Genomic DNA, 19,264 nt, shown 5'->3' on the forward strand with positions numbered 1-19,264 from the left:
AATAAAATGCAGTTCTAAGGGGGGAAAAGGAGAGTATTGTGAGCAACTGTTGAATAGTTTATTTCTGTTTGTACTTTGTAAGTCAATAAATAGGGAGCACAAATATGGGAATAAATTAGTGGAACATAGAGGCCTCAACAATTTTTAAAAGATAGTCTTAAGTTATTCAGATTGATTTTTTCCTTTTGAGAAAAAAAATCCTACAGGGAATATGTGTAAAATACAAATGTAAAAATCAATTCTCTGCTTGAATGTGATAATGAATTAACTATGTCTAATCCAAGTACAGAGGCATTTGGTTTGTGATAAATTAATTCTGTCTAATCCAAATGCAGAGGAGGCGCAGGTTACTTTAGTATCTGCATGATCATTTTAAAATGTGAATTTTGTTAGCAGCTCCTTTAGTAATGTGTTCTGGTAATTAGGTAGCATCACATTTTCATAATGCGTGCCTGTATTCATCTGTAAGGAATATGCCATGATAATCCTTTTGTCAGTATAATTGAAGTGATAATATCCTTTAATCCATATCACAGGACAATATTTTAGTTCAGTTCACCTTGTAAGTCAGTATTCTCTGGGAGAAGATCCAATTATACAATGATTTGAAAGAATAATAATAAATCCCCATTTTTCAAAGAATTTTTAACATGGACCAGAGAAGTGAAAAGAGAAAGAAGAATTATTGCATCTATATGTATCCTTTAAGTGACAAATATAACTTTGAGGACATATTTGAAGGTAATCTAACCAGGGGTGTTGCTGGAACCAACTGGAAGCAGCTCATGAGAGCTCCGTGAGCATTCACACTTTGGAAATCAGCAAATACTACAAATCAGGCTTCAATTTATTGTCTTGCTCATTGTTTAAACTTAAGAATGGCATAGAGAAAATGTCAGTAAGGCAGATTAAATGTATACTTAAATGTATGTGATAATACATTCCTCCCCTGGAGAGCTAGTTTAAATATTTTCCAGCCTATCCATGAATCTAACATCAATGTATGGGTATGTATGTATGTATGTATGTATGTATGTATGTATGTATGTATGTATGTGTACACACATATGAATTGTGCCTAAATGTGCTTACACATATGTACATGCTATGCATATACATGTATATGTATGTGCCATATGTATATATTATTTGTAACTGTGCAAAAGATGCCCTATACACAGTTAAAATTTTGGATTAATTGGGGTCAGCTAGGTGGCACAGTAGATAAAGCACTGGCCCTGGATTCAGAAAGACCTGAGTTCAAATCTGGCCTCAGACACTTGACATTTACTAGCTGTGTGACCCTGGGCAAGTTACCAAACACTCATTGCCCCTGCCCCCCAAATTTGGATTAATCAGTAAATTATTGAAATTTATAATTGAGCAACTGAGTAGGCAGCCAATTAGCCAATGATCACAAGGATCAATCAGAGGAGCTGGCAAGTTTGTCCTTTGGTGATCTGGCAGAGGACTTGATCTGAACCTTGAAATATGGATAGGAAAGGTAGAGAGTAGGGTATATTGTATTATAAGTTTGGGAAATAACAAAGCCATGAAGGCAGGAACAGGGAAGTTAACAGTGAATGAACCAGGATATTTAGAGCAAAGATTGAAATTGAGGAATAGTGTAAGTTAAGTTTGGAATGTTAAATTGGGACCAGTTTGTGGATGGTCTTGATTGCCAGCTAAAGGAATTTGGACTTTATCATGCAGTGACTAGGGAAGTTTTGAGAATGATTTAGAAATGGTGTTTTAGTAAGACTAATCTGGTGGATATGTGTAGGATAGGTTGAAATTGGGAAGATAATTAGAATGTTATGATAACAATACAAAATTGAAGTGAGGGGGAATGGAAATGAATAAATGAATGAGAAAAATAACAGATGAATCATTCGGGTTTGGTGACTAGCTAGATTTGGGGGGTAAATGGGAAGGATAAGTAAAAAATTAATTCTGAAGTTTAGAGTTTGAGTGACTTGCAGAGTGATGGGACTTTAGTTACAGATATCCTGTTAATATATACCTATATCCCATTAGCTTAACAATAGCCATCTGGAAAATAATAGTCACAGAGAATACTTTAACATGCAACACTCAGAAGTAAGGCAGAGTCTAGAGGCAAATCGGCAAATGAATCAATTAACAAGCATTTATTAAATATCTAAGTGTCAGGTAACACAAAAAAGTAGAAACCATTCCTGCCCTCAAGGGGCTTTTATATTCAACTAGAGGGATACATGATCTCTGATAAATAAATGCAAAGTGAAATTGTTTTTTGTTTTTTGGAGAAGGGACATACCTGAGGAAATCAGGAAAAAGCCCCGAGGGAAACTATTTGAACTGAGCTTTGAAAGAACTAATGATTCCAAGGTGAGAGTAGAACATTCTAGGAATGGGATTATGTGTTCAGGAAACAGACTGTGCAAAGCCATAGAGGCAGATAAGATTATATAGATAATTTGGATGGACTGTACTTTATTTGAGGGGAAGTAATGTGTCAGTAGCTTGAAAAGATAGGCTGAAGCTAGATTGTGAACGATTTAAAATGCTAGACAGAGGGCCTTGTATGGGAATAATAGCCACAGATGCAAAACAAAGAACACTTTTGATGCATGCAATAAAGAACTGCTGTGCATTTATGTGTTTATATTTTAAACCAACAGATTGGTAGTAGTCACTTGCAGTAGTAATTTACAAATATGAAGGACTGTGGTGTGACTATATATCAAACATATTTAGTTTGTGTGTATGTGTCTGTACTAGGATAAATGCACTCTTGCCCTATTAGATATGTGTTTTGGGATAGTGCTTGGAATCATGAGTGATTACCTCAGGCACGTTTGCTATGTTTCTGTGTCATATATAGTATTCTCCAAATCTAGTAAGCAGATAGTTTCTTATCAACTATGGAGGCATTTATGATGCAGGCAGAGTTGTTGCACAGTCCTTATTCACCATTCCCCTTCTTCCTTATCCATTTGAATTCCCAGCATTTGGTTCTTGTCCCCATTCCTATAAATAAGTTACAATTCATACATTTTTGGACAAAGCCCAATATGGGAGCCTGTTTTGCATGGCTATGCATATATTTTGCAAGGGTTTTGTTTTTCTTCTTCTTTTCCCTTCCCTAATTGGAGGAGTCAGAGGGAAAGAAGATACTTTTTAATTTTAACAAGTAAGATAAAATAACAATTAAAAATAGCAATGTTGGGGGCAGCTAGGTGGTGCAGTGGATAAAGCACTGGCCCTGGATTCAGGAGTAACTGAGTTCAAATCTGGCCTCAGACACTTGACACTAGCTGTGTGACTCTGGGCAAGTCACTTAACCCCCAATGCCCTGAAAAAAAATAGCAATGTTCACAATTGGAAAATCTATTTACCCATGTCGGTCTCTGAAATTTATTCCTTGAATCATCAGAGCCTATTAAAATCATTTGCCAAAATTTACTTAAATTGTTTACTCAAATTATTATCTGGGGACTTAAATATATGAAGCTTATATATACCTCTACTTTCTTCCTTTTTTCATATTCACTCTTCCTTGTGAGGCAAACTTAATTGTCTATGATAGGATAGTAGTTGTAGTCTCTTCTTTCTTGGCTCTTTCCAAAGCCCTTGGTTTTTGTTTGCTTGTTTTTAAATTTTAATAAACACTTTTATTTTGTTTTGAGTTCCAAATTCTCTCTCTCCTTCTGTCCCTTTACTCCCCACTCCCTGAGTCAGTAAGCAATCAAATATAGGTTGTACATGTGCAATTGCCATATTAGTCATTTTGTATAAGGAAATTTGGATAAAAGAAAAAATGAAAGAAAGTGAAAAATAACATGCTTCAGTCTGTGTTCAGTCATATCAATTCTTTCTTTGAAGGTGGGTAGTCTGCTTTATCTTTAGCCTTTTGGGATTGCCTTGGATCATTGTATTGCTGAGAATAGCTGTCATTCACAGTTCTTCATCAAACAATATTGCTGTCACCTGTGCACAGCATTCTCCTGGTTCTGCTCACTTCACTATACATCAGTTCATATAAGTCTTTCCAGGCCTTTCTGAAATCATCCTGCTCCTGAGCCATTCCCCAATTCACAAGCACTTCTTTGATTTTAAATTCTTAGCCATCACAAAAAGAGATGCTATAAATATTTTTGTACAAATAGGTCTTTTTCAGAGCCCTTGGCTGATATCTTGAACTCCTTTTTTTTTCCTGTGCTTTATCTAGCACCCCAACCTTGTTATTCTTGTTCAGATCTAAACTCGTGTTCAGAAAGCATACTTATGAATAAATATATAGTTAAATATACATGAAACATAGAAAACATGAAGAAGAATCTTATTTCAGGAGGTCAGCATGCTGGACAGGGAATAAGTAGTAAATACAATCTTCATATCTAAAATAGGTTGTAAATATCACATTATTGTTATATTGTTGCAGTGCATTAGTTTTTGGTAGAGTTTAGCTATTACCTGAACTCCCTCCTGCCTTCTGTCTTCATTAGAGACTCACAGCACATCAAAGCAGTATTTGTTCTCAGGCAAAATGATATATTTCTTCTTTGTTTTCAAGACTACATACTGGACTAAAAAATAAACAAACATCATTTTGGCTATTCTAAGAAGCCTTACAAAGGATAATATAATAAACCATGAGATTAACATGAAAAGTGTCAATAATCCACTAATCTGAAAGTTGCTGGTGAAAACAAACTAGTTAATGGATATTATTCCTGTTTTGTCTCTAGTCATGTACCTGAATCGTTTAAAAAAATACATTTTTGTGATGCATTTTGTTTGTATATCAAAATTATTTCTGTGAAAGAAAAAATAAAACAACCATTCTACTCCACTCTCCAGATTAGACTCTCCTTTTGTGCAGTGAATAACAACTATCCGTTACAGTGATTTCATCTACAATGTGTATATTTTTCTGTCCTGGAATGTGAATCCTTAAAATATCAAAAGAGAATAATATCCATATTTACACTTAATAATTGACCACTCCCTAAATGTCTGTTACTATCAGGTATTAGGTAGAATGTTTCATCTTGAGTCCTCTGGAATTATGGTTGGTCATTATGTTTATGAGAGTTCTAAAGTATTTCAGAGTTGGTTGTCTTTGCAGTATTGTTGTTATTATTGTATAAATTGTTATTTGACTTCTATTCACAGTATTTTGCCTAACTTAAAAAGTATGCATTTGTCCTTTTAAATCTTATCTGAAATGTATCTAGCAGTTAGATTTTTCTTTCCATGGACATCACTGTAGTCATTGTGATGACTGTATTCTTTTTGTTTTTTGTTTTTTGCATTTTTTTTTTTTTGCAGGGCAATGAGGGTTAAGTGACTTGCCCAGGGTCACACAGCTAGTAAGTGTCAAGTGTCTGAGGCCGGATTTGAACCCAGGTACTCCTGAATCCAGGGCCTGTGCTCTATCCACTGTGCTACCTAGCTGCCCCCTAGCAGTTAGATTTTTTTTTTTTTAGTGAGGCAATTGGGGTTAAGTGACTTGCCCAGGGTCACACAGCTAGTAAGTGTTAAGTGTCTGAGGCCGGATTTGAACTCAGGTCCTCCTGACTCCAGGGCCGGTGCTCTATCCACAGCGCCACCTAGCTGCCCCTAGCAGTTAGATTTTTAAAAATCCATATAAGATCTCTTGGTAATGAATCTTACCTTAACAAAAGCATTTCCAATGTCCAGTCACTGGCCTAAATATTTTTTTAAAATAATATTTTATTTTTCCCAATTTATGTAAAAACAATTTTAACATTCATTTAAAATATCTTTGAGTTCCAAATTCTCTCCCTACTTCCCTCCCCTCTCCCCCCTCCTTGAGACTGTAAGCAATTTGATATAGCTTATACATGTGTAACCATGGAAAATATATTTCCATATGTTTTTCCATGTAGTGAAGGAAAACAGACCCCCAAAAAAACAATGAAAAAAAAAGTGAAAAATAGTATGCTTCAATCTGCATTCAGACTCTACCAATTCTTTCTCTGGAGGTGGATAGCATTTTTCATCATGAGTCCTTTGGAAGTGTCTTAGATTATTGCATTGTTGAGAATAGCTAAGTCATTTAGAATTGATCATTGTACAATATTGCTGTTGCTACAATGTTCTCTCTGTTCTAATCACTTCACTTTGCATCACTTTCTGTCTTTCCAGGTTTTCCTATCATCCTATTCATCATTTCTTACAGCATAATGGTATTCCATCACAATCATATACCAAAACTCATTCAGTCATTCCTCAGTTATTCTTTGCCACCACGAAAAGAGATTTCAAAAATATTTTTGTAGAGATAGGTCATTTTCCTTTTTTTAAAAAAAATCTCTTTGGAATATAGACCTAGTAGTGATAATATTGGATCAAAGGGCATGTACAGTTTTATAGCACATTGGATATAGTATCAACTTGTTCTCCAGAATTTGGATCAATTCACCACTCTACCAACAGTGCATTAGTGTCACAATTTTCCTACATTCCCCCCCCCCCAGCATTTATAATTTTCCTAGTCTATCATTTTAGCTAATCTGATAGGTGTGAGATGAGTTCTTTTAATTTGCATTTCTCTAATCAATGGTGATTTAAAGCATTTTTATATGACTATATATAGCTTTGATTACTTGATTTGAAAACTATCTGTTCATGTCCTTTCAGTGGTCCAGTTATTTTAAGTAGTGTTTTATATAAGAAAATTCCAGTATAGCAAGTATTTAGATTTCTCTGTAGAGTATTTCCTCAATTCCCCCCCCCCTTTTTTTTTGGTGGGGCAATGAGGGTTAAGTGACTTGCCCAGGGTCACACAGCTAGGAAATGTCAAGTTTCTGAGGTCACATTTGAACTCAGGTCTTCCTGAATCCAGGGCCAGTGCTTTATCCACTGTGCCACCTAGCTGCCCCCCAATCCCCTTTTTCAGAATTTTAATTTTAATTTTTTTGTTATTCTGAGCTTGACAAACATCAAAATTTCATGTTTGAATTTTCATGTGTGTAAAGAACACAATAAGAGGATTTTATATCACACAATGAATTTCTAGGACGTATAGCTTGCTGTGTGTATATATTTACATATATATGTATGTTTCAAATTTGGCTTGATTGTGATCCTTCTGCACTGACTTTTGTTCTCTTCTATGCATTAAAAAAGTGCTTCCTTGATTGTCTTTTCTTTTTTAAAAAAAATCACTATTGTGACCTCTTTTTTGTTTGTGCCAATTTTACACCCCCTCTTAAAAAGTTCTTCCTTGAAATAAGCATCATTAAACAAAACAAATCCACAAATTGCCTGTGTCTAAAAATGTGTGTCTGTCATTAGTTGGGGAATGACTGAATAAGTTGTGGTATATGATTGTGATGGAATATTGTTATGGTATAAGAAATGATGAGGGGGATGGAAAGACTTATATGAACAGATCCAAAGTGAAGTGAGTAGAACTAGGAGAAAGAACATTGTATGCTGTTACAACACTACTGTAACAGTGATTAACTGTGAGAGACTTAACTATTCTAATCAAGACAATGATCCAAGACAATTCCAAAGGAGTCATGATGAAAAATCTACCGCCAGAGAGAATTGAATTGTAAGTGAAGATTTAAGCATATTGTTTTTCATTGTCTTTTTTTTTCTTTGTTCCATTTTTGTAAGAAATATATTTTCCATGACTTGTTACTTGCCTTCTCAATGGGGGGAAGGGAGGCTGGAAAGAAGGAGAGAATTTAGAACTCAAAATTTTAAAATAAATGTTAAAAAACCCAAATAATGTGTGATTGATTCTGTACCTGTAGTATACCACTTCTCTGTCAAGAGGTGGGGGTGCACTACTTTTATCATGGGTCTTGTGGAGTCCTGGTCTATCATCAAATTGACCAGTTCTAAAGTCTTTTAAATTTGCTTTTCTTTACAATGTTTTAGTCATTGTAGAAAATGTCAGTGGTCAGTCAACAAGCATTTATCAAGCACTTACTATATACTAGGTATTGTGCTAAGTGCCTGGGATAGAAAGAAAGGCAAAAGCTATGGTTCTGGCCCTCACGGAGTTCACATAGTAATGGGAGAGCAAACAACTGTGTACATATAAAATACATACAGTGTAACTGGGAGGTGATCTTAGAGAAAAGGCACAGTTGGGAGTGGAGGGTGAGAGTGGAGAGGAAGTGAGACCAGTAAAAACTTCTTACAGAATGTTGGATTTGAGCTAAGTCTAGAAGGAAGCTAGAGTGCTCACTTAGTTAACACACACACACACATACACATACATGTATGTACATATGTACATACATATATGTATATATGTATACACACACTAAAATTGGAATGATCCAGAGAAGGTTGACATGGCCCTTGTGCAACGATGACATGAAAATTTGTGAAGCATTTCATATTTTTCTTTCTTTTTCTTGTCTTTTTTTTGGGGGGCACATTGCTAATGTTAAATTTTGGTTTTCGTGCCTATGCCTATTTGTAATGGGTTTTATTTATTGATTTTTACCTTCTTAATGGGTGAAGAAAAGGGAGGAGAGAATTTGGAACTGAAAATAAGATAAAATTGAATTTTAAAAGGAGGAGGAGAAAAAGGAGGAGGCCATCAGCAGGTGAAAATGAGCAGTAATTGTTGAGATATATAATAACTAGAGGACAAAGTGAATAAAGGAGAATTCATCTATCACCATATGGAAGCAATCACAAACTGAAATCACTAGGAATATAATAACCCAAATACAAAAGTTCCAAATCAAAGAGAAAATTCTTAAAGCAGCCAGAAAGAAAGAGTTCAATACAGTCAAGATCCACAAGACTCCGCTGCAATTATACAAAAGAGAGGAAATCCTGGAATATGACATTCCAAAAAGCAAAAGTCTTAAATTAAAAACAATTAATTCTAGAAAACTGCATATAATACTACAGAGGAAAAATAGAATTTTGACAAAATAGAGGACTTTTAACTTTTCTCGATGAAAACACTAGCACTGGGGAGAATTTTTAAAATACAAAAAATATAAACAGGATATGAGAAATGTACAAAGTTAACTACATATGAGGAAATAGAAGGGGCTAAATTATGATGAAGTTCTTACATTCATTCAAATAGAAGAAAAGCCTAGTGTTCCTTCAGAATCCAACTGTTTTCAAGTTATCAGGGGAACAAAGAAAGACAAATATGGGCCTTGGGATAATTTTGTTTTGTTTTGTTTAAGAGAAGAGAGAAGGAAAAAGGGAATATATTAGGGCAGAAATGAGGAAAAAGGGGGAGGAACATACTGTTTCTTATAATTGTAGTATGACAGAAGAGTTTGTAAACATGGAATAGGGTTTGGGAGAGTGGGCATATTTATGAACTCCACCCTTATCTGAACCAAGCAAGGGAAGATTAAAGACAGAGAGTTTGGGGTAGATATTAAATTCAATAGAGAAACAGATGAGTCTATATCTTTTATTACCAGGAGGATGGACCCACCTATCACAGTGTCCTCTTAAATAATTAAATAATTCTTTAATATTGAACATTCACTATCATTTTCACTGCCTACTTTTTCTTCCTCCTCCCCTCCTTCCTCTCCTCTCTTCTCTTTCTTCTTCCCCTCTTCTCTTCCCCCTCCTCCTTTCTCTTCCTCCTTCCTCCTCCTTCTCTCTGTCTGTCTGTCTGTCTGTCTCTCTCTCTCTCACACACAAGTATGTATTACTCTTGTATGTATTATCTTTTGATATTTTCTAGTAACAAGGGGGAAGCCACGACTCCCTGGTGACCATGGGTGCCAATGTGAGCCTAATGAGTTCTTTTAATCTCACTGAATGATAGATTTCTTCTGCAGAGTGTATAGGCTTAGCTGTAGGGATTCCCAATTACTATATCTCAACAAAGAGTGAAGGTATCAGTCTCACCTTTGAGGAGGGATGCACCTTCCAAACTTATAGGTTGCTCACATCCAGCTCCATAAAAGTCCATATCACAGATTGTGCTACTTAGGTAATCCAATCCCCCTAATTTCCTTTTTTGTGTGTGTGTGAGGCAGTTGGGGTTAAGTGACTTGCCCAGGGTCACACAGCTAGTAAGTTGTCAAGTGTCTGAGGCCGGACTTGAACTCAGGTACTCCTGACTCCAGGGCTGGTGCTCTATCTACTGTGCCACCTAGCTGCCCCCCCCCCCCAATTTCCTTTCTACTTCTTAAGTTTTGGATGGGAATCCCTTGCCCAGATGAAGCCAGAGTGGTATAGAGGATGATAGAACACCCCAGTAGCTCCACAGTTTACCCTCCCAAAAGAATTATGTGAGCTTATTCAGATTTCTCAAGGCTGCTAACTACTTGTACTGGATTCTTGCCCTATGGGGAACTTTGTCTTCAGTAGTTCTTAAATTATGCTGTAAGTCCTAAAGGTTGTCTTGGGGTCAGCTGAGACTGGGAAGGGGAGAGAATTAAGAATGGGCTATATTGCAGAGGATCATAGGAGCATAGATGAGAAGACTCTTGTGTATCTGCCTCCTCCCTTCCTCCAATGTTTATATCTATTTACTCATCCCTGTATGTGTTCTCTTCTCACAACCCTCTCCCACCCTGCCACCAACAGAATGGACGGTTTATGGGGGGCAGGAACTAATGTTCTTTTTTTATTTGTGTCTTCATTGTGGCACAGTAGATACAGCATTGGGCCTTGAGTCAAGAAAATCTGAGTTCAAATCTAGCCTCAGATACTTCTTAGCTATGTGACCCTGAGCAAGTCACTCAACCCTTGTTTGCCTTAGGGGCTATTAATAGCACCTACGTCCCTGGGTTGTTATTATCAATTGAGATAATATTTGTAAAGCATTTAACTCAGTGCCTGGCAAGTAATAATTCCTTAATAAATTCTCCCTCCCTTGCTCCCTCCCTCTCTTCCTCCTTCTTTCTTTCATCTCTTAGAGCCTCTTTCCACCAAAATGGATATATGTGTTATGCCAGCATTATTCAGAAAGTAATATATGAAAGTGAGAATGAAGGAATGCTTCCAAATCTATTGTGTGACAGAGTAGCCTGCCTGCCCTTGTTTCCCTCAGTATATATGGAAGTGTTCAATTTGGTATTATCCAAGTGTGACAGTTTTGGACCTAGCATTGCTGTTAATTAACACATTATCTGGGTTAACTGGAATTCTTACCTAACATCTATTCTCTTCAGGGACTACCTAACTGGATCAATAAATTCTGAGCATCCTCATTTTCATTTCATGAAAGATTGTCATGGAGCTTACATATCATTGTTTAGCTTTACTTTGGACCCTCCCTATATCCTTGCCTAGTTAGGCTGAGGTTTTTGTATGTGAATGAGCAATTAATTAATTCTTTCAGGGCCTACTTGTGTCCTTGAAAAAGTCCTGTTGAGCTGACACCTGAGTGCCCTGGGGGGAGTTATTTACCTTCCACTTGCAAGTTAACAGTTTCTTCTAAGAAACAGTAGTTCATTCATTATTAATGGTGTCATCATAGAATCAAGATGTCATTTATAACCAACAAAAGGGTGTTGAAGATTTATTGATGGGAAAAAGTAACTAGGAGTAAATGTGAAGGAGATTGAAAATAAGAGTAGGAAATAAACTTCCTAGCTCCACAGAGTTTGCTAGTTTTTCCTGATGGATTTTTGTTGTTATTGTAATTGTAAGAGGAATTGAGAGGAGGAAAAATAGATTTTACTTCTTGTAATGTGGCATATTGAATGAAAGTCTAGAACATTTATTTCCCTGGGAAAATGAATTGTGTATAGTGAGACTAACTATAATAGAATATCTGCATTTTAAATTTTTTGGTTAATATTAGACATTCCTGCTACTTAGGCTACTGGTTTTTATGCCATGACCACTTCGTTTTCCTTTGAAAGAGGTGCTATTTTTAAAATTAATTTTGATAATGAAAAAGGGAAAAGGATAGTTTTTGATGGTTCACACTAGTAAATCATAGTGTAGATAATACAAAGAACAAGAATTCTTACAGAATGAATAATGGATAACCTGATGATGAAACCTCTCTGGTTCCACAGGAGTAATTCTATAGTTTTAGCATGCCCTTTAGTAGATCTAATAGAATTAAGGTAATTCTAAACTCTAAAACCTTGCTTCATAAGGATCATATTTTTAGTATTATTTACCTGGTGTTCACACCGTGGGAAGATCCTGGCTAAGTCATTGACAAGGGAGTAGCTGAAGCAAAAAGGTCACCAGGCCCTTTCTATTTTATACACAAACCAGGCTTGCTTTTGTACATCCTTGTCTCAGAGCTCAGAGAGGTTACACAACTATTTATCTTGAAGCTTAGAAAAACACAGTGACTTTTAGAAAGAGAATTTTTCCCAAAGGAAACAGACTATCCTTGGAGAATCTGTGATGCCCTCAATTGAATTCTTAGAATTTTTTCTTTATCTGGTCCTGGTTCTCACTTATTTGACTCACTTAAAACTGAAAAAAAAGTAGAGTGACAAAAAGCAATCTTAGTCCGCTGCTCTTCAGAATTTTTAAATGACACGTTGCCACAGGCTAGTTTGAATTTAGTTGTTCAATTTATGAGACAACTATTAGGACAGGAGGCCAGAGGAAGGGTGGAAGGAAAAGAATGCCATGAAAGTCAGACCTGCTGTGGCAATTCAGATGAATGTGTATTTAGGAAAAGTTGAAATGTTATATATGATGGAGCTGAATTTGAATACAGGGAACTGAAATGATAAAGAAAAAACTTTAGGCGGCATGGCCCAGTGAAGAGAGAGCCTACTTCATGGTTAGGAAGACCGAAGTGGAAGGCCTGCTCCTGTCACATACTGCTTATGGGGCCCTGGAAAAGTACCTTTACTTCTCAGCATCCCAGACAACTGATCTTTCTGGGGAGAGGGAGTTTCTTCACCAGTACTTCCCTGCCTCAGTAAAATTATAGGTCCAGATTTTTAACAGACAGTAAAGGTGAGGATTGTCTATTCATTTTTCTAATTTATAAAAGAGATAGGAATTATAGTAGGCTGCAAGTTAAATGTGCATCAATAGCATAGTGGCTGTTAATAAGTAAGAGTGATGTTGGGACCCCTTGTTAATTGGGACATACGCTAGCTTTTTTAGGGCATTGAGTTTAAATGCACTGTTTCCTAATTATTGTTCAACACTTTGATGGACGTTCTGGGGGTATTCTGTATTTCTTCACATAGTTTTGCTGCTCTTTGAAGGGAGTGGGAAGCAGTAGGAAGAGAAGCTAGATGAAAGATGAAGGTGGTGGTCATCATGGTGATGAGAGCAGGAAGGTTGATTGTGTATGTGTAAAATGTTTTGTGTGAGAAAGGAGGTTTAGAAGAATAGATGACAGGCCCAGTAGGTGACTGAATATGGGAGAGAATCCATTCCTCCCTTAGAATGGCTCATTGCAAGTTCCCAGACTTAAAATTGTTGACAAAAACTTCTCCAGATCAGTAACATATATCATTGGTTCTAAGAAGGATTGGAGGGAGTGATTTCTTCTCAAAGAGCTTTACAAAACTAGTAGGTTCTTTTCTAGAATTTTTGATGTATCACGTGGCTTGGTAAATAGTATTATTATTAGGACCAAAGACCTGATTCTTTGGGTCCATGTGGGAGGAGGAATCTATCAAAATATATTAATTTCTATAAGTATAACAACAGAAAGTTCTCTAAATCTCAAATTTGCCTTAAAAGAAAAGGGAGGGGCAGCTAGGTGGCACCATGGATAGAGCACTGGCCCTGGATTCAGGAGTATCTGAGTTCAAATCCGGCCTCAGACACTCAATACTTACTAGCTGTGTGACCCTGGGCAAGTCACTTAACCCCAATTGCCTAACTAAAAAAAAAAGGGAGTCTATTCAGAAGCAGTTTAAGTTTCCATTGAAGGTTACCTTGCTTAAGCAGGAAAGGTAGAGAAGATTTGTGATATGGTAACTTAATGAAACATTGGAGCATCCAAAGAAAGATGTTACTCAAGGAGTATTCAAGAAGAACACATTAAAACATGACAATGCTTCCATAACTTAATGGAATATGACTGAAAAAAAAGGATTTTGTCTCATAGTAAAATATTAATCAAAAAAATTTTGTAATTCAAGTTACAAAGCAACTAAGAGTTAGATACATATAAGGAATTCCATTTAAATTTGTAAAAACAAAAGACAATCTGTCAAACATTTTAAAGACACAGTTCTGCTTTTACTTTCCTTATATCATCTTCAAAGTTTAATAAAGAATCTTTAAGTGACTAGCCTTTGGTATGTTGTCTTTAAGGCTAAACTCATCCACTTACATTACAAAGGAAACAGTTCCTCTGTTGTCTAAGCATGAGTAACTGTTCCTTGCTTTGCAGTCTAATTGGAGCTAACTTTTTATGTGAACTTCACATACACCATTTCTTTCTTCTCTCACTTTCGGTTGAGCATCCACTTTGCCTCAACGTTTCTTATAATAGTGAAAAGATGAAAGTGAGAAAGGCTCAATTATCAAATGATGTCACAGAATTTGAGTAATTTCCAATTCTTGTTTGTTCATTTACTTGCAATGGTAATAGAAGTCTTTGATGGGGCCAATTTAAAATGAATTTACTAAGATTTAAACACAAAACTTGGGAGCCCTAATTGCCTGGGAGATGGAATGAATTCATCAATAGCTTTCAGCTTTGAAGTTTCGAATACTGCAGTATTTAAATTATTCACCACTACTGTTTTCATAGAGCATGTAGTACTTAATAAGATAATAATATACTTGCTTTGGAAGATGCAAAAGTGCTTGATTTTTGTCTTTGCATTGTGGCTCCTAAGAGATGTGAAACTGTTCGGTAAAAAACCCTTTTTTATATATGCATTTTGAAAGAGCTGGAAGTATGAATTGCAGTATTACCTAGTGAACCTTTGGAATTGATACCTTTTTTCTTCAGGGAAACTAAAACCTGAAAATTTGTTTCTTAGTGTATATGATCTTATAAAACCATCAGAAAACATAAAAAAGAAAGTAAGAATTCAAGAGTTTTTTCAGATTTCATTTGTATAATATCATCGAAAGATTCAATGACACAGAATAGTAGTATTTCATAGCTGTCTACCATTTTTCTCTCTAAAGTGAAATGGTTGGACTAAGATGGCTTTGGGCACCTTCTAGGTGATGCCATGGATGTGTGATGCTAGGCTGGGAGTCAGGAAGACTTTGCATTCACATCTAGCCTCAGACATTGGCTGTGTGACCTTGGTGAGTCACTTAGTCTCTGCCTCAATTTCCTCATCTATAAAATGGGGTTAATAATAGTCTTGTCTCACAAGGTTATTGTAAACATCAGAGAAGATATGAAACAATTAGCTTTGTACTTGACATGTTATTTATAGCATTTACTTACATTATTATTATTATTATCTTATTATTAAAATAGGTGTTTAATAAATGCTTGTTCCCTTCTTCTTTCCTTCCAATTCTAGATGCATTATCCTATTACCCATAGATCTTTCCTGGTCCTATTTTAAGATGAAATACTAATTCATCCCCTCAATACACATCAACCTCAAGTCTCCTCTTATTTGTTTAGATTTTAGAATCTATGTCCTTTACCTCTATGTCCTTTTTTTTTTTTCCACTAAGGAAACCTCTAGGAGCTACAGCTTGCCTGTCATTAAAATCCTGGATTCTTACCTTTTACCTTTGCATGTCTGCAAGTGGCATATTAAATCACTTTCTGACTGGACCCCTATGCTCTAGGTGGGAGAATTAACATATCTGTGTCTCTTTCCAGGCTTTCATCACCTCTTTTCTGGGCTTTTGTAATGGCCTTTCCACCCAGTGTCTCTCCCTACTCCAACCTATCTCCTACGCTATTGCCAAAAGGATTTCCTTTAGGTGCAGATCTGACTATATCATTCTTGTTCTCAGTAAACCCCAGTGGCTCTCCATTGCCGGTAGGACAAAATATAAACACCTCTCTTTATCTTTTAAAGCTCATCATGACCCACTCCCAACCTACCTTTCCAGCATCATTATTACTTTCCAATCTCATTGGGGTGTTCTCTCCATTTCTCACACATGATACTCTATGTCCGATCTCTGTACTTCTGCACTGGCGGTCTGTAATTTACAGGCATGCCCTCTCTCCTGCCTTCTGTCATGAGGAATCCTTCCCCCTTTTAAAGACAACTGAGAGTCCATCTTCTGCATGAAGCTTTCCACAATCCTCCCAGGTGCTAGTGTCCTTTGCTCCAACTATCTTGTATTTTTTTTTTATAGTCATTCTGCATAGATTTAGTCTTACTTATGTAAGTTTGTCCATTCTGTGTCCTTCAATAGAATATAGTTTCTTTGAGAGCAGAGATGGATTATTTTTTTTATTTTGTCTTTGTTTCCCCATTGCTTTGCACAATGCCTGGCATGTTGTCACTTAATGCTTTTGATTAATTTGATTGATTCTTTTCCTGATTTTGTTTTATATCCCTCACTTCAATATGTATGCAAGTTTCACTCCTGAGTTTTCATCATTTCCATTTTTTTCTCCTTTTGGTCTTCCCTTGTCTTTCTTCCATTTCAAAATACCAAAGTTACATAGACAGGCTTCACCATTTGGGATAGGAGTGCGTATTCTAGGTTGGGGAACAGTTGGGGATTGGGGATAAATTGTTCCTGTAACTTTTGCTTGAGCAGGAGGGAGGATCAAGAAAGGCTTCAAAGAAGAGTTAAATACTGAGTTGGTTATCAAAAGAAGAGAGGAAGTACAACAGGGAAAGGTTAGGGAAGAAACATTTATCTAGTGCAGGTACTGTGCTAGGCATTTTAAATAAATATTTATTTTATCTTCACAAAATCTATGAGATAGATACTATTATTATTCCTTTTTACAGTTGAGGAAATTGAAGCAAACAGGTAAAATGACTTGTCTAGGGTCACATAACTAATGAGTGTCTGAGGCTAGATTTGAACTTGGGCTTGACTCCTAGGTTCATCTTTGATGCTTCCTTTTCCTTCATTTCCTCTCCCCCACCCATTTCCAAGTCTTGGAGATTTTTATCTTCTCATCATTTTCTACCACATGGCCATCTATGAGTATAGTCCTTCTTTGTACTACTTGCAATGGCCTCAAATTGATCTCCTTTCCTCAAGTCTTTCCTTTTTTCCAAATAGTACTCTAAGCAGCTGTTAGTGATATTCATAAAGGGTAGGTTTGACCATCTCACTCATCTTAAGTGTCTCCTTCATGCCTCTAAGATAAAATAAAATAAAAACTGTTTAGTATTAAAAACCCCATCATAATCTGACACTTCCTCACATGTTATTCTCCCCTATTCACATCATGTTCCATTCTGCACCCCTCCACTCCCCCCCCGCCCCAGATAATGAAAACCACTGAAAGTTTGGGAATAAAGGAGTGATGGTCATGAATTAAGATGACTTATCTGTCACTTAACCCCAATTGCCTCACTAAAAAAAAAAAAAAAAGATTACTTATGAGAAAGATAAGGTGAGAAGATATACTGGAGCAGGAAGACCATTTAGAAAGCTGTTCTAATAGTCCAGGCAAGAAACAATGAGGGTTTTTGCTGATTATAGAAAGGAAAGATTGGTTTAAGAGTTATTATGGAGGTTGAATTGATAGGACTTGATAACAAATTGAATGTAGGGAGTGATGGAGAGGAAAGAATTAAGGGTCATTGTTGGGCAAAGAGCCTGAGTGATGGAGAAGATGATAGTTCCATCACCAGAAATAGGAGAGGACTAAATTGGGCTTTTGTTTATTTGTTTGTTTTGGCGGAGAAGAAAAAGGGATGATTAGTTTATCTTTGGCTATGTTGTGTTCTAGTGAGAAAATGCAGAAAGAGATATTCAGCAGGTAGTTTGACATTAAGATAGGAACTCTGGAGACATCAGGGATATAGTTTAGGGAATCATCTACATAGAGATGGGGTTTGAAGTTATGAGAGTGAATGTGATCACTAAGGGAGAGCATGTAGAGAGAAGAGGGTTAAAGAAAGATTCATGAAGAATAGCAATGCTTAGAGAATGGGAAGAAAATGAGGAGCCAGCCAAGGAAAAAGTAAAAATGGTCAGAGAGGGGGAACTATGTGCAGTGTTCCTGAAGCCAAGGGAGGCTGGAATGTCAAAAAGGTGGGACCAATCAGAAGTATCTTATGTTCTAGAGAGATTTCAAGGATGAGGAATGAAAATGGTCATTGGGTTAGACTATGTGGTCAAATGTTGATGTCACTAATTCACTAAATATTTATTAAACTACTATGTATCAGAGAAATTGCTAGACATGGAGTTTATAAAGACAAAAATGAAAAAAAAATCCCCCCGCAAGGAGATATAACCCACTGGGGTTCAATAATGACCTTAAAGTAGTTTCATTCTCTATCTGCCTTCCAGCTCACTACTTTTCTTGGGCTTCAGTTACCTTTTAAGTATTTTTATTCTATCTTTTATAGTCTGAAAATAATTTTCATTGGTAGGAAAACAAAAGTAAAATAGGAACCAAGTAATTCTTTCTCTCCGATATCCATTGTTTTCTTTGTTATGACATTTCTTATATCTTCTTTATCTTACAACCAGCTGATTAAGCCTCAGGTCATATAGGACTGTCCTCATTTATTCTTTGTTTCCTTGTTCAGTTGTTTCAGTCATGTCCAATTCTTTGTGACTCCATTTTGGATTTTCTTGGCAAAGATACTGGAGTGGTTTGGCATTTCCTTTATCGGCTCATTTTATAGCTGATGAAACTGAGGCCAATGGGGTTAAGTGACTTGCCCAGGATCACACAGCTAATAAGTATCTGAGGCCAGATTTGGACTCAGGAAGATGAGTATTCCTGACTCCAGGTCTGGCACTCTATCTATTGTGCCAACTAGTTGCCATTCTTTGTTGGCCTTGTCATACATACATATCCACATGCACACATACATGCACATATATTCTACTACCTGCCTTTACTTTCATTTCTTATATATCATTTAAAACATGAATTTTTGATGAGTGTCACATGGAGTTAATTTCTTTTTTCTTTCTCAGCAGAATCAATTATTATTGCATCATTAGAGTTTCATTCCTGCAAGTCTCTTATTCTTTTGGATTTGACTTCACATTTAGAATCTCAAATGATAGGATCTCTTATACATTAGACTATGCCTAGTGTTAACCTGGTTTTTTATTATGAACTCCAAGATAACGCAATCACTGCCTCTGAGGGTTCCCATCATTCCTTTACTATCCAATTCTCCCTTATTGGTTAATATTAGGTCCTGCATAGTAGTACTCCTCCCTAGCCTCTATTTACATTCCCTTTATCCCTTTTCCTTGA

General features: G+C 36.3%; 1 protein-coding gene and 1 non-coding gene across 2 annotated transcripts in view; both read left to right on the top strand.

The window, feature by feature from the left end:
- ADGRV1 (adhesion G protein-coupled receptor V1) overlaps positions 1-19,264 on the top strand; it is a 786,537-nt gene that overhangs the window by 7,163 nt on the left and 760,110 nt on the right.
- Positions 8,278-8,379, top strand: LOC122737657. Its single transcript, XR_006354466.1, has one exon. It is a non-coding gene; the product is annotated as a U6 spliceosomal RNA (small nuclear RNA).

This window comes from Dromiciops gliroides, chromosome 1, assembly GCF_019393635.1.
Source record: "Dromiciops gliroides isolate mDroGli1 chromosome 1, mDroGli1.pri, whole genome shotgun sequence".
NCBI classification, from domain to species: Eukaryota; Metazoa; Chordata; class Mammalia; order Microbiotheria; family Microbiotheriidae; genus Dromiciops; species Dromiciops gliroides.